The 24111-nt window shown below is 37.9% G+C and overlaps 1 protein-coding gene and 1 pseudogene across 13 annotated transcripts in view; one reads left to right on the top strand and one right to left on the bottom strand.

The window, feature by feature from the left end:
- The window catches only part of DOCK3 (dedicator of cytokinesis 3), a 438078-nt gene that overhangs the window by 9629 nt on the left and 404338 nt on the right, over positions 1–24111 (top strand). The window lies entirely within an intron of this gene.
- On the bottom strand, positions 7720–17372 carry LOC139041457 (protein SET-like; annotated as a pseudogene).

The following is a 24111-nucleotide window of genomic DNA, read 5'->3' as shown; positions in this document are numbered from 1 at the left end:
ACAAGGATTTGGAAATCTTGTAGCAGGTAATTGGGATGCAGTTTGAACTTACCACAACAGTATCTCTTTCATTTGACATTTTTGGGGAAGTTGTGTTTTGGATGAGTGACTTTTCCAGAGAACTCAAGGTTAAACCTTTAAAAGCATCAAGAAAAGATTTTGTTTTTTTCTCTTGAAATTTTTTCTAAAGTATAACGTATTCTATTCTTTCCTGTATTGTGAATTTAATATGCTGAATACATTTGAGTTTTTTCTTTTTCTATGTAACATTTCCCCTCTGATTACATAAGATACATGCTTATTATAGAAATGTCAGTAAATATAGGAAAAAAACACAAAAAAAGAGAATAAGGATGATATCTTCTTTTTGTTACCCAGACATAAACCCTCTCAATGTATTAGTATATTTTTCCAGTCTTTTTTCTGTATACATTTAAGTAGGCATTTAAAATAAATTTAGGACCATCCTGTATATGTTGTCTTAGAATCTTTTAAATATATTATACTATAAACATGTTCTTATGTCTGGAATGTTCATTGTTTTAATGACTGCTGTTCCATAATATGGATGTACTGTAATTTAATCTCCTACTTCTGAGTAATTGGTTGTTTGAAATCAACTATTGCCAGGACAGTGAGGGTACTTGTTTCTCTGCATCCGTGTCAACATAGGGCATTATTTCCTCTACAGATTTGTATTTTCAAAAATTTCAAAATTGATACATGCTTGAGAGGAATAAATCCTCAAGCATTACAAAAACAAAATGTCCCATACTACGTTCAACTTCTTGGGCATCAATTGTTTAACTGAACTTTCTGATAATTGGGCGTTAATACAAACGAGTGATTATGATATTAGTACTGTGGTACTTGTTTGTTTCCTCACTGAAGTCCCTAGAAAAATGACTGATTCCAGTTAGTGGTTCTATTGTTTGTTTATTCTTTTCTCATCTGGCTGTGATGCTCTCAGGGAATTTGGGGGGATATGTGGGACTCTGACTCACTGATATGACTTGAAATGACATTTTTGTTTTTTCTGTGTATTTTTTCTCTCTCTGTATATTTCTTTTCTCTGTAGCTACTTTGAGTGTCATCCTTTTCCTTTTCCTGTTTGTCAGCTGCTCATTGCTGTTTGCTTCTCTCCTCGGTCATACATTTCCAAGCTAGACCTGAATTGAACTTGTTCATGGGAAAACTGGGTAATCAGCTGTGTGAAAAACTAAAGCAGCTCCTTTCCTCTCCTTTGGAGATTCAGTGCCTTTATAATGGACTCAGTCCTGTTAAAAGAACTTTCTGACTCATGGTCAAGGCTAAGCTTTGTAGGAATGCCTATCTTTGGAACAGAAGCAGTTCTCTGGGAGTGATAGAACCTGATGTAAATTTGGTGTGTGCAGAGGGCAGTTTCTCTTCTGGGTATGACATCTGCATGAGGAAAGCCAAGAAGGAGAGGGTTTTGTTTTACTTTTTGCTATGGGAAAGGGAGGAAGCACTTAAGGGTGCCTGGAGCACTATGGATGGAGGGAAGGAATCATTTGAAAAGAAAATATTTTGGGCTGACCAGGTGGCGCAGTGGTTAAATTTGAACCTTCTGCTTCAGTGGCCTGGGGTTCACTGGTTCGGGTCCCGGGTGCGGACCTAGTGCAGACCTACGTACCACTTGTCAAGCCATGCTGTGGCAGGCGTCTCACATATAAAGTAGAGGAAGATGGGTATGGATGTTAGTTCAGGGCCAGTCTTCCTCAGGGAAAAAGAGGAGGATTGGCAACAGATGTTAACTCAGGGATAATCTTCCTCAAAAAAAAAAAAAAAAAGAAAATCTTCTGATGCATCTAAACATACTGAAATATTTAGGCACTGAGCCAGTGGTATATGACTGTAGGTAATGGTACTGTAGTTGTCCCATGAAGCACTCATTGTTTTTATTGATTTGCTTTTTTGGAAACTATGGCAGGTTTCTGTGTTAGGTATGTAGAATAATGATCTGCTTTAATTGGTTAATTTTTCACCTCAATATTTAAAAATTATTTATTTTTATTTTGGTAAAATAAACATAAAATGTATATTTTACCCATTTTAAGTGTACAATTCCGTGGCATTAAGTACATTCAAATTGTTGTATAACTATTTACGTGTATAACTATAGTTTACATAGTTATATAAATAGTTATATGTAAACTATAGTTATACATGTATAACTATAACTATCTGTACTGTTTATTTCCAGAACTCTGTTATCATCCCAAACATAAACTCTACCCCTCCCTCTAGCTCCTGGTAACCTCTGTTCTACTTACTGTCTCTATGAATTTGATTATTCCAGATACCGTAAATAAATGAAATCATATAATATTTGTCCTTTTGTTTCTGGCTTATGTTACTTAGCATAATGTCTTCAAGGTTCATCTGTGTTGTAGTATGTATCAAATTTCACTCCTTTTTATGACTAAATAATATTCCATTGTATGTGTATATATCACGTTTGTTTATCCATTCATCTGTTGATGCACATTTGCGTTGTTTCCACCTTGTGGCTCTTGTGAATAAAGCTGCTGTGAACATTGGTTTACAAGTATCTTAGTTCCTATTTTCAGTTCTCTTGGGTATATACCTGGGATTGGAATTGCTGGATTAAATGGTAATTCCGTGTTTAACTTTTTGAGAAATTGCCAAACTGTTTTCCACACTAGCTGTATCATTTTACATTACCGCCAGCAATGTGTAAAGGTTCCACATTCTCACCGACATTTACTATTTTCCTTTTTTGGATAATAGCAATCCTAATGGATGTGGTATCTCATTGTGGTTTTGAAATGCATTTCCTTAACGATTAGTGATGTTGAGCATTTCTTCATGTGCTTATTGGCCATCTGTATATCTTCTTTGGAGAAATACTATCTTGTATATATGTATCACATTTTGTTTATCCATTCTCTGTTGAGGGACACTCGAGTTGTTTCTACTTTTTGACTGTGAATAATGCTGCAATGAACATTTTGCATACAAGTGTCTGTTTGACTCCGTTTTCAAATCCTTTGAGTGTAGACGTAGAAGTAGAATTACTTATCATATGGTAACTCTATGTTTAATTTTTTGAGCAACTGCCATATTGTTTTCCATAGCATCTGCACCATTTTACATTCCCACTAGCAATGCACAGGGATTCCAACTTCTCTATGTCCTTGCCAATGCTTATTTTCTATTTTCTAAAAAATGTTTTTATAATAGCTATCCAAATGGGTGTGAAGTGGTATTTCATTGTGATTTTGATTTGCATTTCCCTAATAATTAACTATGTTGAGTATCTTTTCATGTGCTTTTGTCCATTTGTATGTCTTCTTTGGAGAAATGTCTATTCAAGTACTTTGCCTGTTTTTAAATAGTTTTTTTGTCCTTATTAAGTTGTAGTTCTTTATATATTCTCTATATTAATCCCTTACCAGATAGATGATTTGCAAATGTTTTTTCCCATCCTATGATTTGCCTTTTCACTCTGTTATAGTGTCCTTTGATATACAAAAGTTTTTAATTTTGATGAAATCTAATTTATCTATGTTTTCTTTTGTTGCCTGTGCTTTTGGTGTCATATCCAAGAAATCATGGCCAAATCCATCATGAAACTTTTCACCTATGTTTTCTTCCAAGAGTTTTATGGTTTTAGCTTTTACAAGTTTAGGTCTTTGATCCATTTGAAGTTAATTTTTGTATATGGTGTTAGGTAAGGGTCCAACTTCATTCTTTTGTATGTGGATATCCAGTTTTCCCAGCACCATTTGTTGAAGAGACTGTCCTTCCCCAGTGAATGGTCCTAGTCCCTTAGTTCGAAGATTGTTTGACCATGTATGCTAGCATTTGTTTCTGGGCTCTCTGTTCTGTTCTGTTGGTGTAGATGTCTGTCTGTATGATGGTACCACACTGTTTTGATTACTGTTGCTTTGTAGTATGTTTTGAAACTAGGAATTGTGAGTCCTCCAACTTTGTTCTTCTTTTTCACGATTATTTTGGCTATTTGGGTCCCTTGAGATTCCATATGAATTTTTCTATTTCTGCAAAAAAATGCCATTGGGATTTTAATAGAGATTGCACTGAATTTATAGATTGTTTTGTTTAGTATTGTCATCTTAATAATATTAAGTCTTCCAATCAATGACCATGGTATGTCTTTGTTTATTTAAGTTGTCTTTGATTTCTTTCAACAGTGTCTTGTAATTTTCAGTGTACAAGTCTTTCACTTTTTTGGTTAAATTTATACCTAAGTGTTTTATTTTTATGATGCTATTTTAAATGGAATTGTTTTCTTAATTTTGTTTTTGTGTTGTTCATTGTTAGTGTATAGAAATACAACTGATGTGTTGCTCTGTATCCTTCAACTGTTAGCTCTTACAGTTTTTTTTGGGAGGGAGTATGGATTCTTTAAGGTTTTCTACATATAAGATCATGTCATCTGTGAAGAGAGATACTTTTACCTCTTCATTTCCAATTTGGATGCCTTTTGGTTTTTTTTCCGTATTTAATTGCTCTGGCTAGAACTTCCAGCACTATTTGAATAGGTGAAAACAAGCATCCTTGTCTTGTTCGTGATCTTAGGGGAAAAGCTTTCAGTATTTCACTGTTGAGTATGATGCTGGCTGTGGGTTATTGTTATTTTTTGCTCGTAAACCACAGAAATTTATTTCTCACAGTTCTGAAGGCTAGGAATTCCAAGGTCAAGGCACTGGCAGATTTAGTGTCTGGTGAGAGCTTGTTTTCTGGTTCATGGGCAGCTGTCTTCTCTCTGTGTCTTCATATGACTTAAAGGACAAGAGAACTCTTTGGAGTCTCGTCTTTCTTTTTTTATTGAGGTAACATTGGCTTATAACATTGTGTAAATTTCAGGTGTACATTATTATATTTCAGATTCTGTATAGACTGCATTTTTGCTCACCACCAAGAGTCTGGTTTTTATCCATCACCATACATGTGTGCCCCTTTATCCCTTTTGCCCTCCCCCTCCCTCCTTTGGTAACCACTAATCTGTTCTCCTTATCTATGTGTTTATTTATCTTCCACATGAGTGAAGTCATATGGTATTTGTCTTTCTCTGTCTGACTTATTTTGCTTAATATAATACCCTCAAGGTCCATCCATGTTGTCACAAATGGCACGATCTTGTCATTTTTTATGGCTGAGCAGTATTCCATTGTGTATATACACCACATCTTCTTTATCCATTTATCCATTGTTGGGTACTTGGGTTCCTTCCATGTCTTGGCTATTGTGAATAATGCTGCAGTGAACATAGGGATGCATACATCTCTCTTAATTGTTGATTTTATGTTCTTTGGATAAATACCCAGTAGTGAGATAGCTGGATCATATGGTATTTCTATTTGTAATTTTTTGAGAAATCTCCATACTGTTTTCCATAGTGGCTGCACCAGTTTGCATCCCCACCAGCAGTGTGTGAGGGTTCTCTTTTCTCCACATCCTCTCCAACACTTCTTATTACTCGTCTTCTTAATTATAGCCATCTGACGGGTGTGAAGTGATATCTCATTGTAGTTTTGATTTGCATTTCCCTAATAATTAGTGATATTTAACATCTTTTCATGTGCCTGTTGGCTATCTGTATATCTTTGGAAAAATGTCTGTTTATAACCTCTGCCCAGTTTTGGTCGGGTTGTTTGTTTTTTTGTTGTTGAGTTGTATGAGTTCTTTATATATTTTGGAAATTAACCCCTTGTTGGGTATGTGATTTGCATATATTTTCGGTAAGTTGGTGGGTTGTCTTTTCATTTTGTTGATGGTTTCCCTTGCTGTGCAGAAGCTTTTTAGTTTGATGTATTCCAATTTTTTTCTTCTTCTCTCCAAAGTGCCCCAGTATATAGTTGTGTATTCTAATTGCAGGTCCTTCTAGTTCTGCTATGTGGGACACCGCCTTAGCATGGCCTGATGAGCGGTGCTAGGTCCATGCCTAGGATCCAAAGCAGCAAAAACCCAGGCTGCTGAAGCAGAGCGCGTGAACCCAACTACTCGGCCATGGGGCTGGCCCTGATGTATTCCCATTTGTTTATTTTTTCTTTTGTTTCCCTTGCCCAAGTAGACATGGTATTCGAAAAGGTGCTGCTAAGACCAATGTCAAAGAGTGTCCTGCCTGTATTTTCTTCTAGGAATTTTCTGGTTTCAAGTCTTTAGTCCATTTTGTGTTATTTTTTGTGAATGGTGTAAGCTAATGGTCTACTTTCATTCTTTTGCATGTGGCTGTCCAGTTTTCCCAACACCATATATTGAAGAGAGTTGACTTTCTCCATTGTATCTTCTTGGCTCCTTTGTTGAAGATTAGCTGTCCATAGATGTGTGGTTTTATTTCTGGGCTCTCAATTCTGTTCCATTGATCTGTGTATCTGTTTTTCTGCCAGTCCTGTGCTGTTTTGATTGCTATAGCTTTGTAGTATATTTTGAAGTCAGGGATTGTGATGCCTCCAACTTTGTTCTTTTTTTTTTTTCAGGATTGCTTTGGCTGTTTGGGGTCTTTTGTTGTTCCATGTACATTTTAGGATTCTTTGTTCTATTTCCATGAAGAATGTCATTGGGATTCTGGTTGGGATTGCGTTGAATCTGTAGATTGCTTTAGGTAACATGAACATTTTAACTATGCTTATTCTTTTTTCCCCCCTTTGTATACACATTTAGTTTTCTTATAACAAAGCAACTTGTCCATTCTTTTTTTAAAAGTATTCTTTTTTGGGGGGGGGGGTGGTGTGAGGAAGATTGGCCCTGAGCTAACATCCGTTGCCATCTTCCTCTAATTTTGTTCTTTTTTCTCCACAAAGCCCCCATACATAGTTGTGGATCCTAGTTCTAGGTCATTCTAGTTCTCCTATGTAGGATGCCGCCACAGCAGGGCTTGATGAGTGGTGTGTAGGTCCGTGCCCAGGATCCAAACTGATGAACCCCAGGCTGCCGAAACAGAGCACCTGGACTTAACCACTCAGCCATCAGGCCGGCCCTCACCTTGTACACTTTTAATGTTTAAAACTGAGCTTTCTAAAATTGATCATCTTTCCTTTCTAGTGAAACAAAAAGAACATTTAAAAATAAATAGGAACAAAATTGTAGTAGAGAATGTCAATTCCAAATAAGATCCTACAGGTTCTTCTGATTCTCCCATCGAGTGGCAGGGCTCAGGTCATTATTAGGAGACAATTTTTTTTAGAAGTGTCATCTTAAACTGCAAGGATGTCTGTTAAACATCACAATTAAACATGCCAAAGGAGAGGCCATGTTGTTAAAATGCCCACTTAACCCACCCAAACATCTCAAATTCACCCTTTGCTGACCTTCTATAACCCTATTTTTTAAAGTTTTTTTAGCACAAGAGAAAGGAGACAGATATATGTTGGTAAATGCTAACTGTACATATTCACATGGAGACACAGTGTAATCTCTGAGCCCAATGTACAGAGAAAGAAGGAGGAAAGCTAGAATTCTGTGCACTATACACAGGAGCCTAGCAACCTCCAGCTTCCAGGAGAGCTAATGGAGCAGAAGGTTTTTTTTCCCCAAAGAGCATGGTGGTGTGATTCCATAAAGTTTTTGTTGAGACAGGAAGGGATAAAAATGAATTTGGAACAGCAAGGGGTAGAGATTCTTTTCCCACTGTATCCTGCTCAAGGTATTTCCCCCCCAAATATGGTATAAAGGAGAGAAAAGAACCATGGTATAAAGGAGAGAAAAGAAACCTCAAAAACAGGACAACTGAGCAGAAGATGGGGAAAAAAAAAAGATTGCGGCTTGCTCCCAGGGACTGGAGAAAATGAAAAAAGGAAGGTTGGAATCCATCAGTGCTCCATTAGTCATCTTCTCCTTCATCCTCCTCTCCTTCCTCTCATCATCATCTTCACCTTCGTCCTCCTCTCCTTCCTCTCATCATCATCTTCACCTTCGTCCTCATCCCCTTCTTCATCAGTATCTTGTAATCCTACTTCTTCATCATCAGCATCATCATCATCATCATCTTCTCCTTCTCCTTCTCCATCATCCATGTCAGGAACCAAATAGTACTGTAATGGATTTGGCCAAATAGCATCTTTGGTGACCTCTCCTAACTCATCTGCACCTGCATTGGAATGGTTGGTAAACCAGGTAAAGCAGCTCTCTGGTTCCTCATGCTGTCTCTTCCTGCTGGCTATATTCTTCATTTGACTTGAATGTTTCCTCCAGTCCTTTCCAGATTCCCATTTTATTTCAGTGGAATTTGAAGATGGATCACAAGTCTCATTCAGATGAAATTCTTTGGAGAGAACTTTATGTTCAAAGTAAGGGTTTTCATCAAAAGAAAAATCTATTCTGTAGCCTGATTTAATATCTTCAAATTCTGTCACTTCAACTCTTTTCAAATAATGCAGTCCCTCTTCATCCTCCTCTCCAAGCTATGCAGACACTTGTGGATGGTTGACAAATGTTGTTACCCCCAGATTTGGGATTTTGGTGATAAATTCTGCCTTCTTCTGAAAAAATGGTGGCGGAGTTTGTTATATTTTTGTTCTCCTTTCAAAATCTCCTCGCTAGCTTGTTCATTAAGTCTCTTTCGTTTTGTACTTCATCAATAAGTTCAATTGCTTCTTGCTGTTCTTTTTCTGAGGTCTTGTCGGCCCCACCATAGTTGGAGTTGAGCTCCTTTTCACTGACATTGGCCACTGGTGCAGACGTGGTGCTACTCTGTGGTCGAGTGAGGTGGGGAGTGGGGAGGAGGCGGAAGGGAAAGGGAAGGGGGTGCTTGCTTGGTTGTCTGCCTACTCTGGGGCTCTCTCTCTCTCTCTCTCTCTCCTCTTGGCTCCCATGCACGCACTGCCCTCGTGGCCTGGCAATGATGGAGGGGCTGGGGCAGCATGCTCACGGCCCCTGGCGGGACTCCTGGTTACGGAGGGGAGGCTTCAGCAGGCAGCTCAGCTCCCTCCCTCACGCTCTGCACTCCAGCTCCTGCTCACTCTCTTCTCTTCCTCTCAGCTATGTTTATTTTTCCAATCCATGAGTGTGGATTATCTTTCCATTTCTTTATGTCTTCTTCAGTGTCTTTCAGTGTCTTACAGTTTTCAGTGTACAGATCTTTTACATCCTTGGTTAAATTTATTCCTAGATATTTTCTTCTTTTTGTTGTAATTGTAAATGGGATTCTATTCTTGACTTCTCTTTCTTTTAGTTCATTATTAGTGTATGGAAATGCAACTCATTTTCGTATGTTGATTTTGTACCCTGCAACTTTGGTGTAGTTGTTGATTATAGTTTTCTGGTGGATCCTTTAGGGTTTATTGTATATAGAGAATCATGTCTGCAAACAGCAATAATTTTTCCTCTTCTTCCTTTCCAATTTGGATACCTTTTATTTCTTTTGCTGGCCTAATTGCTCTGGCCAAAACCTCCAGTGCTGTGTTGAACCTATGTTTGTCTTTAGAGCTGAGATGTGTTTCCTGGAGGCAGCATATTGTTGGATCTTGTTTTTAAATCCCCCAGCCACTCCGTGTCTTTTAATTGGAGAATTCAGTCCATTTACATTTAGAGTGATTATTGATATATGAGGGCTTAAGACTTCCATTTTATCTCTTGTTTTCCAGTTGTTCTGTATTTCCATGGTTTCTTTTCCCTTGTTTTTCTGACTGCCATTTCAATTTGGTGGTTTCTGTGATGGTTTTCTTAGTTTTCCCTTTATTTATGATTTGTGGCTCTGCTCTGATTTTTTTCTTTAGTGGTTATTGTGAGGTTTGTATCAAAGATCTCATAGATGAGATAGTCCTTCTGATAGCGTCTTATCTCCATTAGCCTAAGCAGATTCTATCCCTTTCCTCTTCCTCTTCTGAGTTATTGTTTTGACAAATTATTTTTTTGTGCTGTAAGTTTGTGACTCAATTGAAGTGTTTATAGTTATTTTTGATGCTTTCCTTCCCTTTATCTTTTTATATTATAGTTGTTTGCTAACATATTCTGACAGAGAGCTGCAGTTTTCTGATTTTGTCTGTTTCCTTGCTCAAAGCTTTGTAAATCTTTGTATTTTTGTTCAGGTAGAAGAGCTCCCTTCATCTTTCCTTGTAAGGCAGGTTTAATGGCGATGAACTCCCTCAGCTTTTGTTTATCTGGGAAAGCTTTTATTTCTTTGTCATATCTGAAGGATTATTTCACTGGATAGAGTGTTCTTGGCTGAAAGTTTTTGTCTTTCAGTATTTTGAATATATCATTTCATTCTCTCCTAGCCTATAAGGTTTCTGCTGAGAAATCCACTGAAAGCCTGATAGGGGTTCCTTTGTAGGTTATTTCCTTCTGCCTTGATGCCCTTAATATTTTTTCTTTGTCATTGACTTTTGACAATTTTAATATTATATGCCTTGGATAAGGTCTTTTTGCATTGATGTAATTAGGAGTTCTATTGGTTTCATGTACTTGTAAGTCCATTTTTCCCCTCAGGTTTGGGAAGTTCTCAGCTATTATTTCTTTGAAGAAGTGCTCTGCTCCTTTCTTCCTCTCTTCTCCCTCTATAATACCTGTAGTCATTAGGTTACTTTTCCTAATTGAATTGGATATTTCTCAAAGAATTTCTTCGTTTTTTAAAAATTTGAGTTCATAATAGTTTACATCATTGTGAAATTTCAGTTGTACATTATTTCTTGTCTTTCACCACCTAAGTGCTCCCCTTCACCCCCTGTGCCCACCTTCTGCGCCTCTTCTCCTGGTAACCACTGAACTGTTTTCTTTGTCCATGTGTTTATTTATATTCCACAAATGAGTGAAATCATCTGGTGTTTATCTTTCTCAGTCTGGCTTATTTCGCTTAGCATAATTCCCTCCAGGTCCATCCATGTTGTTGCAAATGGGATGATTTTTTTTTAATGGCTGAGTAGTATTCCATCATATATATGTACCACATCATCTTTATCCAATCATCAGTCGATGGGCACTTGGATTGTTTCCATGTCTTGGTTATTGTGAATAGTGCTGTGATGAACATAGGGATACATATGTTACTTTGGATGGTTGATTTCAGTTTTTTTGTGTAGATACCCTGTAGTGGGATAGCTGGGTCATATAGAAGTTCTATTTTTAGTTTTTTGATGACTCTCCATACTGTTTTCCATAGTGACTGCCCCAGTTTGCATTCCCACCAGCAGTGTATGAGGGTTCCCTTTTCTCCACACCGTCTGCAACATTTGTTATTTTTAGTCCTAGTGATTATAGCCATTTTAACAGGCATATGGTGGTATGTTAGTGTAATTTTGATTTGCATTTCTCTGATGATTAGTGATGTTGAACATCTTTTCATGTGTTAATTGGCCATCTGTATATCTTTTTTGGAAAAATGTCTGTTCATCTCCTCTACCCATTTTTTGATTGGGCTGTTTGCTTGTTGTTCAGTTGTGTGAGTTCCTTATATGTTGTGGAGATTTACCCTTTATTGGATATATGATTTGCAAAAATTTTCTCCCAATTGATGTGTTGTCTTTTGGTTTTGATCCTAGTTTCTTTTGCCTTGCAGAAGCTCTTTAGTCTGATGAATTCCCCCTTGTTTATTTTTTCCTTTGTTTCTCTTGTCTGAGAAGACATGGTATTCGAAAAGATGCTTTTAAGTTTCATGTCAGAGTGTACTACCTATATCATCTTCCAGGAGTTTTATGGTTTCAAGATTTGTTTTCATGTCTTTGATCCATTTTGAGTTTATTTTTGTGTATGGTGTGAGATAATGGTCTTCTTTCATTCTCTGGCATGTGGCTGTCCAGTTTTCCCAGCACCATTTGTTGAGGAGACTGTGTTTTATCCACTGTGTGTTCTTGACCACTTAGCTGTTCGTATGTGTGTGGTTTTATTTCTGGGCTTTCAGTTCTATTCCATTGATCTGTGTGTCTGTTTTTGTACCAATATCATGCTGTTTTGATTACTATGGCTTTGTAGTACATTTTAAAGTCAGGGATTGTGATCCTTCAGCTTTGTTCTTTTTTCTCAGGATTGCTTTAGCTATTTGGGGTTTTTGGCTGCCCCATATGAATTTTAGAATTCTTTGCTCTATTTCCGTGAAGAATGTCATTGGGATTCTGATTGGGATTGCACTGAATCTGTAGATTGCTTTATGTAGTATGGACATTTTAACTACATTTATTTTTCCAATACACATGCATGGAATCTCTTTCCATCTTTTTATGTCATTATCTATTTCTTTCAATAGTGTGTTATAGTTCTCATTGTATACTTGGTTAAATTTATTCCTAGGTACTTTATTCTTTTTGGTGTGATTGTAAGTGGAATTGTATTATTGAGTTCTCTTTCTGTAAGTTTGTTATTAGAGTACAGAAATGCAACTGAGTTTTGTAGGTTGATTTTGTACCCTGTCCCTTTACTGTTGTTAATTATTTCTATTAGTTTTGTGATGGATTTTTTTGGGTTTTTATATATAAGGTAATGTCATCTGCAAACAGTGAGTTTCACTTCTTCACTCCCTATTTGGATTCCTTTTATTCCTTTCTCTTGCCTAATTGATCTGACCAAAACCTCCAGTACTATGTTGAATAAGAGTGGTGACAGTGAGCATCATTGTCTTGTTCCTGTTCTCAGAGGGATGGCATTCACTTTTTCCCCATTGAGTATGATGTTGGCTGTGGGTTTGTCATATATGGCCTTTATTATGTTGAGGTAATTTCCTTCTATTCCCATTTTGTTAAGAGTTTTTATCATAAATGGCTGTTGGATCTTGCATCTGTTGAGATGATCATGTGGTTTTTAGTCCTCATTTTGTTAATGTGGTGTATCACATTGATTGATTTGTGGATGTTGAGCCATCCCCGTGTCCCTCATATAATTTTCACTTGATCATGATGTATGATCTTTTTGATGTATTGCCGTATTTGGGTTGCCAATATTTTGTTGAGGCTTTTGCATCTATGTTCATCAGCAGTATTGGCTTGTAGTGTTCCTTTTTTGTGTTGTCCTTGTTAGGCTTTGGTATCAGAGTGATGTTGGCCTCATAGAATGTGTTAGGAAGTGTTCCATCTTCCCTAATTTTTTGGAATAACTTGAGAAGGATAGGTATTGAATCCTCTCTGAAAGTTTATAGACTTCCCCAGGGAAGCCGTCTGGTCCTGGACTTTTATTCTTTGGGATGCTTTTGATTATTGTTTCAATCTCTTTACTTATGATTGATCTATTCACATTCTCTATTTCTTCTTGATTCACCTCTGGGCTGTTGTAAGAGTCTTAAGAATTTAACCATTTCCTCTAGATTGTCCATTTTGTTGGCATATAGGTTTTCATAGTATTCTCTTATAATCCATTGTAGTTTTGTGGTGTCCCTTGTTATTTTCCTCTTTCATTTCTAATTTTATTTATCTGAGCTTTCTCTCTTTTTTCTTTGTATGTCTGGCTAGGGGCTTGTCAATTTTATTTATCTTCTCAAAGAACTATCTCTTTGTTTCTTTGATCCTTTCTACTGCCTTTTTTATTTCAATAGCATTTGTTTCTACTCTGATTTGTATTATTTCTCTCATTCTGCTGACTTTGGGCTTTGTTTATTCTTCTTTTTGTAATTCAATTAGGTGTAGTTTGGGGTTGCTTATTTGAGATTTTTCTTGTTTATTAAGATGAGCCTGTATTGTGATGAATTTCACTCCTAATACAGCTTTTGGTGCATCCCGTATGAGTTGGTATGGTATATTTTCATTTGTCTCCAGATATTTTTTGATTTCTCCTTTAATTCTTTCAATGATCCATTTCTTGTTCAATAGTATATTGTTTTGTCTCCACATCTTTGTCCCTTTTTCAGCTTTTTTCTTGTGATTCATTTCTAGCTTTATAGCAATTGTGATTGGAAGAGGTGCTTGTTATTATTTCAGTCTTCTTAAATTTATTGAGGCTTACCTTGTTTCCCAACTTATGGTCTATCCTTGAGAATGTTCTGTGTGCACTTGAAAAGAATGTGTGTTCTGCTGTTTTTGGATGGAATGTTCTATATATGTCTTTTAAGTCCAACTGGTCTAGCTTTTCATTTAATTCCGCTGTTTCCTTGTTGATTTTCTGTCTGTATGATCTATCCATTGATGTGAGTGGAACGTTGAGGTCCCTTACTATTATTATTATTAATGTTTTATTTCAGGTTGTTAATAGTTGTTTTATGTACTTTGGTGCTCCTATGTTGGCTGCATAGATATTATTTCTTCTTCATGGAATGTTTCTTTGATCATTATATACTGCTCCTCTTTGTCTCTCTTTACCTGTGTTATCTTGGAATCTAGTTTGTCTAATGTAAGTATTGCAACACCTGCTTTCTTTTGTTTGCCATTAGCTTGGAGTATCATTTTCCATCCCTTCACTCTGAGCCTGTGTTTGTCATTGGAGCTGAGATGTGTTTCCTGGAGACAGCATATAGTTGGGTCCTGTTCTTTAATCCATCTCATCACCCTGTGTCTTTTTATTGGAAAATTCAATCCATTTATGTCTAGCGTGATTATCGATACATGAGGGCTTCATGCTGCCATTTTATCACTAATTTTCTCATTCTCCTGTGTTTCCTTTGTTTCTTCTCCTGTGAATTTTGGTCTACCAATTGAGTTATGTAGTTTTCTATGTTGTGTTTCTTTGTTTTCTCCTTATTTATTATTTGTATCTCTGTTTTTTTTTCTTTAAAGATTTTATTCTTCCTTTTTTCTCCCAAAGCCCCCAGGTACATAGTTGTGTATTTTTAGTTGTAGGTCCTTCTAGTTGTGGCATGTGGCAAGCATGATTTGATGAGTGGTGCCATATCTGCGCCCAGGATTCTATCTGGCGAAACCCTGGGCCACCAAAGCAGAGCACGGGAACTTAACTACTAGACCATGGGGCAGGCCCTTGTTCTGATTTTTTGTTTAGTGGTTACCATGAGGTTTGTAGGTTTGTATCTCGTGGATAAGATGGTCCCCTTTCTGATGGCCTCTTATTACCTTAGACTAAAGCAATTCAGTCCCTTTCCTCTTCCCCTCCTAAGTTGTTTTTCTCACATCTTATTCCATCTTGTGTTATGAGTTAGTGGTTAAAATGACAAGATTATCTTTGTTTTTGGTGTTTTCCTTCCCTTTGTCTTTAATGCTGTACTTGAGTATATGCTGTCTTCCTCTTAGTCTGTTTACCTGTTTATCTCTTTACCCTGTGCTTTGTAACCCCTTTCTCCCTTTTTTTTCCCCAGGTATGAGGGCCTTCTGGAAGATTTCTTTTGGGCAGGGGGCATCTCATGGCTATGAACTCCCTTAGTTTATGTTTGTTTGGGGAAGTTTTTATTTCTCCATCTTATATGAAGGATATTTTAGCTGGATAGCGTATTCTTGGATGAAAGTTTTTGTCCTTCAAAGATTTGAATATGTCATTCCAGTCTCTCCTGGCCTGTAAGGTTTCTGCAGAGAAATCCGCTGAAAGCCTGATAGGGGTTCCTTTGTAGGTTATTTTCTTCTGCCTTGCTGCCCTTAGTATTCCTTCTTTGTTATTCACTTTTGGCAGTTTCACTATTATATGCCTTGCAGTAGATCTTTTTACATGGACATATTTTGGAGATCTGGTAGCCTCTTCTACATGGATTTCCATCTCCTTCCCTAGGTGTGGGAAGTTCTCTGCTGCTATTTCTTTGAACAAGCTTTCTGCTCCCTTCTCCTTGTCGTCTTCTTCTTGAATACCTATAATTCTTATGTTGCATTTCCTAATTGAGTCAGATATTTCTTGGAGACTTTCTTCATTTCTTTTTAGTCTTAGTTCTCTTTCTTCCTCTATCTGTAGCATTTCAACATGTCTATCTTCCATTATGCTGGTACAGTTCTCTATGATGTCTTCTCGAGTGTTCAGGGAATCCATGTTTTATGTCTTCCATTGTGTCTTTCATCTCTAATATTTCTGATTGATTCTTCTTTATAGTTTCAGTTTCTTTTGTGAAGTAGCTCCTGAACTCATTGAATTGTTTCTCTACATTCTCTTTTAACTTATTGAGTTTTTTGATTATAGCTATTTTGAATTCTTTCTCATTTAGATTCCATATTTTTGTGTTCTCAGGACTGGTTTCTGGGTACTTGTCATTTTCTCTGTCGTCTGGGGATCTAATATAATGTTTGATATTGGTAGAGAGAGTGGCACTGTTTTTGGCATTCTGGTATTATTTGGTCACAGTTACCACCTATTGTCACTGGGTGGGGGTCAAGAGCCTCATATTCTGAGCCCTCTGCCTTCCTTGAGATCCCAGGCAGTGGAACTGGGCAGGGCGGGTAGGGGGAGGGGTGCTTTCTCCTGGGTGCTCCTGCAGATTTCTCGCTCTGCTCTTGCCGTCAGCTCTCCTGGGGTGTTGGCTTGACAAGGTCACCCCCTGCAAAAGCTTTCACCCCAGTAGAGGGCTTCCCTGTAGGCTGCAAGGGCCCACCGGGCATCCTTGATGTTCCCATGAATGAATGTCCCCTCCCCTGTTCCTTCCCTCTTCGAGGCCTCCCTCTGTCCAGATTGCAGTTTTTGGAGAAGGAGTGAAGTTTTCTCTTACGCTGTTCCACCTCCTCCAAGGGGCACTCCAGCCTCTCTGCCCTGAGTCATATGGCTGTGTGGGTCTCTCCACCATTTTTTGTCTTGTGTTTGGATGTCCTCTCTTGAAGTAGAAATGTCCTTTTCATTGTATGTTGGAGGGGAGAGATTACTGGGAAAGCTCACTATGCCTTGATGCTGACATCACTCCTCAAGAATTTCTCCATTTTAAAAAAATCTTAGTTCTCTCCTCCTCCACCTGAAACATTTCTATATTTCTATCTTCTAGTTCACTAATTTCGTCTTCCATAAGGTTTGCTGTATTATTTATGGCTTCTGCATTATTTTTTTTTTTATCTCATAGTGTTCCTCATATCCAGAATTTCTGTATAGTATGTTTTTTAAGGGCTTCAGGCTCTTTGGTGAAGTGTTCCTTTTGTTCATTAATTTTATGCCTGAGCTCATTGAACTGTCTTTTTGTGTTTTCTTATAACTCATTGAGTTTCTTTATGACAGTTATTTTGAATTCTCTGTTATTTCGATTGTAATTTTCTGTGACTTCAGGATTGGTTTCTGGAGACTTGTCATTTTCCTTTTGTTCTGCAGTGTTACTGTAGTTTTTCATGGTGTTTGATGAATTGATCCTCTCTTGGCGTATATTTGGTAGTATCAGGTCGCAGATTCCACCTGCCACTGCTGGTGAGGGGTGCAGCAGCTGTGTTTTCTGATCCTGTCCCTTCTGCTTTTCTGCCAGTCAGGCCACCCTGTAGTGGCATGGGCCAGCTGCAGCCCACTTGGCAGGGTGTGCTCACTTGGGCAGGACTTCCATGCTTGCACGTGGGTTGTGGCTGGGCCTGCTGTGCTGTGTGGGCAGGTTGTGCTCCTGTAGGCGGGGCCATTGCAGTTGGCAGGTGGGTCTGGCTGAGCTGCTGTGCTAGGTAGGAGGGTTGCTTTTGTGTGGGCTGGGCTGCTGTGCTTGGCAGGTGGGTCACACTTGCATGAGTGGGGTGCTGTGCTCCCTGGCGAGTCTGGCTGAGCTGCTGTTTTTGGTGGGCAGGGCGCCTTTGCACAGGCTCAGCTGCTGCTGCTTGGTGGTGAGTGTTTGCACAAGTAGGGCCACCTCAGTAGGTGGGTGCTCCTGCAGGCTGGGCCATCACTCTGAAAGTGTTTGTGTGTGGCCAGGGCTGCCCCTGCCTCCACTCACAGTTCCACTGGCCCATGTCTGGAGATCTGTGACCTGGATTGCTGCTGCCAGGGAGAGGGAGGAGGAGGGGTCCACTCACATAGTTCCACTGCTTCCTGGGGATCCAGTCCACCCACCTTAGGTGTATAGCTGCATGATTCTCTCAGGTGTCCTGTTGTGTTGGGAATCCTCTATTGGTTAATGAATGTCCATTTAGTTATAATTTAGAGAGGAGAGACAAAGGGAATGATTCACTTTGCCATGATGCTGACATCACTCCTCTCCAGTCAGGGATTTAAGTGGTCAGATCTGTGTTGCAATTTTAGTAAGAGTGGTGTCTGTTTCCCCTTGTTTCTATGGTAAGGCTTTCTTGGGCTTTTATTTGAGAGATTGGTCTCTTGAGTTCTGAAACACTGTAACAGATTCATTTATGTCCTTGAGAAGTTATTATCTTAGCATGCTGCTAAATTTGGCAAATACCTTGAGGATTAGACTGGTTTTCTGTTTGATGCTGGTCTCTTCCTTTGGCAGATGTTTGTTTCCAAAACACTCCAAGACTTCAGGAAATTTCATTCTCTCATAGAGAGATTTTAGCATCTCTTCCCCTTAATCTTCTGCATGGCTCCATAATTCAGCAAATGTGTAGGGTAATGTGTTTGAGCCCTCTCAGGTTTCCAGTTTATTACACCATTTCTGTGTAACTTCTAAATGCTTTGCTGGTTTCTTTTTGTTTCAGCAGCAACCCTTTGTCTGGATCAAACTCAAACTTCAACCTATATGCATAATTGGCAAACACTCCCAAGGAAGAAAATCAGCTGGCATTTGTTAGCTTAGCTTGGAAAGGTTCTCACTTCGCTGGAATTTTGGGTCATCTGGTGTTTGTTACTTCCCAAGTTCTCTAATGACTTTAGAAATATGATAATTTAAATTTATTCAGCTTTTTCTAATTGTTGTAGTAACGTTAGCCAGCTGCTACTACAATTAACTGTATTGTAATTTGTGTTTTGTGTTAACTTTTCTAATTCCTATTCTCTTTTACTGTGTATTCTACAGTGTTTATTTTCCCTTTGCCTGTTCAAATTCTGTCTTCATTTCTATTATGGTTTGTTTTTTCTTTCCTCTTTTCCTGAGTTGTGTAAATTTTTGTCTCATTTTCTTCTATTGTTCTATCATCTATTTTTTGAGTTCTTGTGCTTATGCTTTCTGGTCCTTTTTCATGGAGGCTTTATTGTGTTTTTAAAATTAATGGTGGAATGCTTGATCACAACTTTTATCTGCTTCATTCATAGTCATGAATATTCCTGGTCTGTTGATACATTTTGCTGCTACTGTCCACCATTTTTCATTTAGTCTGTTTATATCAATGCTATTCTAGTTGCTTTTTAAAAATAGCTTTATTGAGGCATAATTAGCATACAATGAATTGCACGTATTTAGAGTGTACCATTTGATACATTTTGATATATGTGTATACTTGTGAAACCATCACCACAATCAAGATAATGAACATATCAGTTACTCTTAAAAGTTTCCTAGTTCCCTTTGTAAACCATCCCTCCTGAATCTCTGCAGTCCATTCTTAGGCAAACCCTGCTCTGCTTTATGTCACTATAAATTAGTTTGCATTTTCTAGAATTCTATATAAATGGAGTTAAAAGCATGCACTTAATTTTTGGTCTGACTTTTTTCACTCAGAATAATTATTTTGAGATTCATCCATGTTGTGCATATCAGTAATGTTTTCCTTTTTATTGCTGAGTAGTATTCCCAAACATACAGAATTACAGAGAGAGACAAATATATCCTAGGACAAAAAAAACCCGTAGCTGGCTGCTTTTATCCTAGGGAGAATGGTGGGAGGTGGTGAGAAACTGTCACAGACAGGATAGGAAGAAGCTGGTTGAACTTTCAATGAACTTTTAGTGATTGATCAGAATCCCATGGAACCCCGAGTCACAGAGCAAGTTTGCACTCACTAGCCAATTATTTTACACTGTGTCTTCACTTAGTATGGGTTGGGAGTGTGCCAGAGGCTGAGGAAAGTGCAGAAGGACTGTGAGGAAACCCCCAAGATTCATGGGGTCTTTACCAAGTACATGGCAGTGGTGTGCCAGTGACTGGTGACGGCATGAAAACTGAGAGAGATCTCCCTGAGGTACATGAGATCTTCATCAAGAGCATAGCAACAACTTGCTGAAGACTGAGAGTAAGGCAGGTAGGTGGAAAGTGATTTCCCAAGATATAAAAAGCCAAGGACCTAAAAGGCTGGTAGCTTGGCTATAAATCAGAGAGAAACACAGCATGAGATAGATTGAGTTCTCTGGTGGTTTGTGAAGCAGAGAGAGAAGTCTCTTGTGGTTCAACTGGGCTGGAAAACCATAGATATTCGTAATCTTGCTGGTGCTTAGATTCCTAACCTTGCTGAAGGAAAAATTATGATTCTGCATCCAGAACATTTGTGAAGCAGTGGTGAACTAAATCAGATTAAGCTGAAAACAAAACTAGACCCCGCTTAAGTGTTTATTAGATTGATTCAGTCTCCCAGCCTAGTGGGCTGATAAGGAAAGGGCATGAAACGATTGTCTTTACACAAAATTGTCTGGCATACAGTAAAAAATTATGAGACACACAATGAAGGAAGATAAAAATGACTCATAATCAAAAGACAAAATAGTCAATAGAAGCAGTTTCACAGATGACCTAGATGTTTGCATCAGCAGATAGGGACTTTAAGATAACTATAATAAATATGCTAAAGGATATAGGATAAAAGTGAATAACAAGTATGAAGAGATGGGGAATGTCACCAGGGAAATAGAAACTGAAAAAGAACCACATAGGAATTTTAGAAACAAAAAGTACAGTATCAGAAGTCAAGAATTCATTTGGTGGGCTTAGCTGCAGACAGGATGTAGAGGTAGGAAGGATGAGGCAACTTATAGACAGCCCCATAGAAATTATCTATACTGAACTGTAAAGAAAAAGTTGGATAATGAACTGAACAGAACTTCTGAGATCTCTGGAATAAAATCAGAGTAACATATGGGTACTTGGCGTCCCAAAAGTAAGGTAGAGAGGAAATGGAAGAAAATAAATAATTGAAAAAATAATTGCCAAGAATTTTCCACTATTGACGAAAGATACCAGTCCATAGATCCAACAAGCTCAGGGCAACCCACACAGGATTACCTAGGTAAATTATATTGAAAGAAAATCTTAAGATTAGCCAGAGATAAAAGGCACTTAGGGGAGAAACAAAAAGAATGATAACAATGTGTCATAGAGTTTATAACATATGTAGAGGTAAAATATGCCAACAGGAGCACAAATGGTGGGGAAAGAGAGATGCTGAAGTCAGTTCTTACATTGTTTCTGAGGTATTAAAATATTATTTAGGGAAAGATCATGGTAAGTTAATGATACATATTGTAATCACCAAAGTACTGAAAACATCAAATAGCGTGCCTAAAAGTCAGTAGAAGAGGCAAGTGAAATTTTAAAATGTTCTCTATTAACCAGAAACAAAAAAGGGACATGAAGTCACCAAGAATGGCAGAGTAGGGAGCTTCAAGGATTCACTCTTCTACTGATGCAGCAATTAAGCTGGCAAAAACTGTCATAATGAACTTTTTTGGCACTCTGGAATCTAATAAAAAATTTAGAACAACCAGGTAAATGCTCAATGAAGAAAGAGGCTGCTAAATTTTGGTAAGAGTTTTGTGACTCTTTTGCTTACCAACCTACCATCCCTCATTCCCTAGCTGTTAGCAGCTATGAGGTCAGTAGCCCACATTCCTAGTGTGGCTTGCTAGTGCCAGAGGGGTCAATATGGACTTTATTCTCAAAGAATTGTCGTTGTGCATTTTGACCTGTCTAGAAGTACTGTGAGGGGCTGGCTCAGGGGCTTGCCTTTGTTTTGCCCCACTCAGAACTCCTTCAGGACTGGAGTAGCCTCCAGGGCAATGTTTGTTGAAATCACTTAAAGGCATATACTATCTGCAGCCACCTGCGGCAAGGGGTGGCAGAAGAGACAAGCAGAAGACACACTGAAAAACCTAGGAAGGGATAGGCTGGTGAAGGAGATACACTGGGGAATAATGTGCTTTACAAAGGGTATACCAGGGAATTGAAAGTTCATCTGCCTACCCAGTGCTAGACACACGCTCAAAAAAGACCTGAGAAGACCCTAAACTTGTACTTCTGTCTGATCTTTAGGTACTGTGTGTGCAGGAAGTAAAGGTTAAGGGAGAATTGTGAATGGCCCAGCTAAGCATTGGAGGTGTGCCTTAACTCAGCCCAATCTATAAAGGCCAGGAAAGTAATTTTTTCTCTCCACTTTGGCTCCAGGCCTTTAAGAAAATCTCTGTAAAACCACAAGCTGAGCACTAAGCCACTGGAACCAAGACTTCAGTGACCACATACCACAAAGAAGTACGCTCTTCATAAAACTAGTTTAGAAAAGTCACTAAACACACAACTACAACCCACAATAAGCAAGAACAAACAGCTTGGGGGAGGAGAAAGAATCAGATTTCCAGAGTTACCACATTATAATATTCAAAATGTCCAGTTTTCAACAAAAAAACTTCTAGGACATGCAAAGAAACAAAACCTATAGCCCATTCACAGGGAAAAAAAGAAACAAAAACTTTCCCTGAGAAAACCTGGAGATTAGAATTACTAGACAGAAACTTTGTAATTTTTAAAAATTGAGGTCACATTGGTTTATAACATTATGTAAATTTCAGGTGTACATCATTATATTTCAACTTCTGTATAGACTGCATTATGTTCACCACCGAATGTCTAATTGTCATGTCACCTTACACATGTGCCCCTTAACCCCTTTCGCCCTCCCCCTACGCAGTTCGCCTCTTGTAACCACCAATCTGTTCTCTGTATGTATGTTTCTTTGTTTATCTTCCACGTATGAGTGAGGCCATATAGTAATTGTCTTTCTCTATCTGACTTATTTTGCTTAGTGTGATATCCTCAATGAGGTCCGTCCACGTTGTCACAAATGGCAAGATTTTTGTCTTTTTTATGGCTGAGTGATATTCTCTTGTATATATATATATCACATCTTCTTTACCTGTTCATCCATTGATGGGACTTAGGTTGCTTTCAAGTCTTCGCTATTGTGAATATTACAGCTATGATATTGGGGTGCATGTACCTTTTTGAATTAGTGTTTTCATGTTCTTTGGATAAATACCCAGAAATAGAATAGCTGGATCATATGGTATTTCTATTTTAATTTTTTTGAGAAATCTCCATACTGTTTTCCATAGTGGCTGCACCAGTTTATACTACCACTAACAGTGTACAAGGTTTTACTCCACATTCTCTCTAACATTTGTTATTTTTTATCTTTCTAATAGCCATTCTGATGGGCTACAATCTCATTGTAGCTTTGATTTGCATTTCCCTAATAATTAGTGACGTTGAACATCTTGTTATGTGCCTGTTGGCCATCTGTATATCTTCTTTGGAAAATGTTCATATTGTCTGCTCATTTTTTGATTGAGTGGTTTGGTTCCTTTGTTGTTGTGTTGTATGAGTTCTTTATATATTTTGGATGTTAACCCCTTATTGGATATATGATTTGCAAATATCTTTTCTCAATTAGTAGGTTATCTTTTTGTTTTGTTGAATGGTTTTCTTTGCCATGTAGAGCTTTTTAGTTTGATGTAGTCCCATTTGTTTAGTTTTTATTTTGTTTCCTTTGCCTGAAGAGACATGATACTCAGAAAGATACCGTGAAGACTGATATAAAAGATCATTCTGCCTATGTTTTCCTCTAGGAGTTTTATGATTTCAGGTCTTACATTCAAGTCTTTAATCCATTTTGAGTTAATTTTTGTGTATGGTGTAAGATAACGGTCTGCTTTCATTTTTTTGCGTGTCGCTCTCTAGTTTTCCCAACACTGTTTATTGAAGGGACTTTCTTTTCTCCATTGCACATTCTTGGCTCCTTTGTCAAAAATTAGCTCTTCATAAATATGTGGGTTTATGTTGGGGCTCTCAATTCCGTTCTGTTGATCTGTGCATCTGTTTTTCTGACAGTATCATGCTGTTTTGATTACTACAACTTTGTAGTATACTTTGAAATCAGGGAGTGTGATATGTCAAGCTTTGTTCTTTTTTTCTCAGGATTGATTTGGCTATTCTAGGTCTTTTGTTGTTCAGTATAAATTTTAGGATTCTCTGTTCTATTTCTGTGAAAAGTGTCATTGGGACTTTGGTAGGGATTGCCTTCAATCCGTAGATTGCTTTAGGAAGTATGGACATTTTAACTATGTTAATTCTTCTAATTCATGAACACAGAATATCTTTCCGTTTCTTTGTGTCTTCTTATATGTCTTTCAGTAATATTTTATGATTTTAAGTGTACATGTATTTCACCTCTTTGGTTAAGTTTATTTCTAGGCATTTTATTCTTTTTGTTGTAATTG

The sequence above is a fragment of the Equus asinus genome, chromosome 21, assembly GCF_041296235.1.
Source record: "Equus asinus isolate D_3611 breed Donkey chromosome 21, EquAss-T2T_v2, whole genome shotgun sequence".
Taxonomy (NCBI): Eukaryota; Metazoa; Chordata; class Mammalia; order Perissodactyla; family Equidae; genus Equus; species Equus asinus.
The sequence above is the reverse complement of the archived record's forward strand: the minus strand, read 5'-3'. Positions and strand labels throughout refer to the sequence as shown.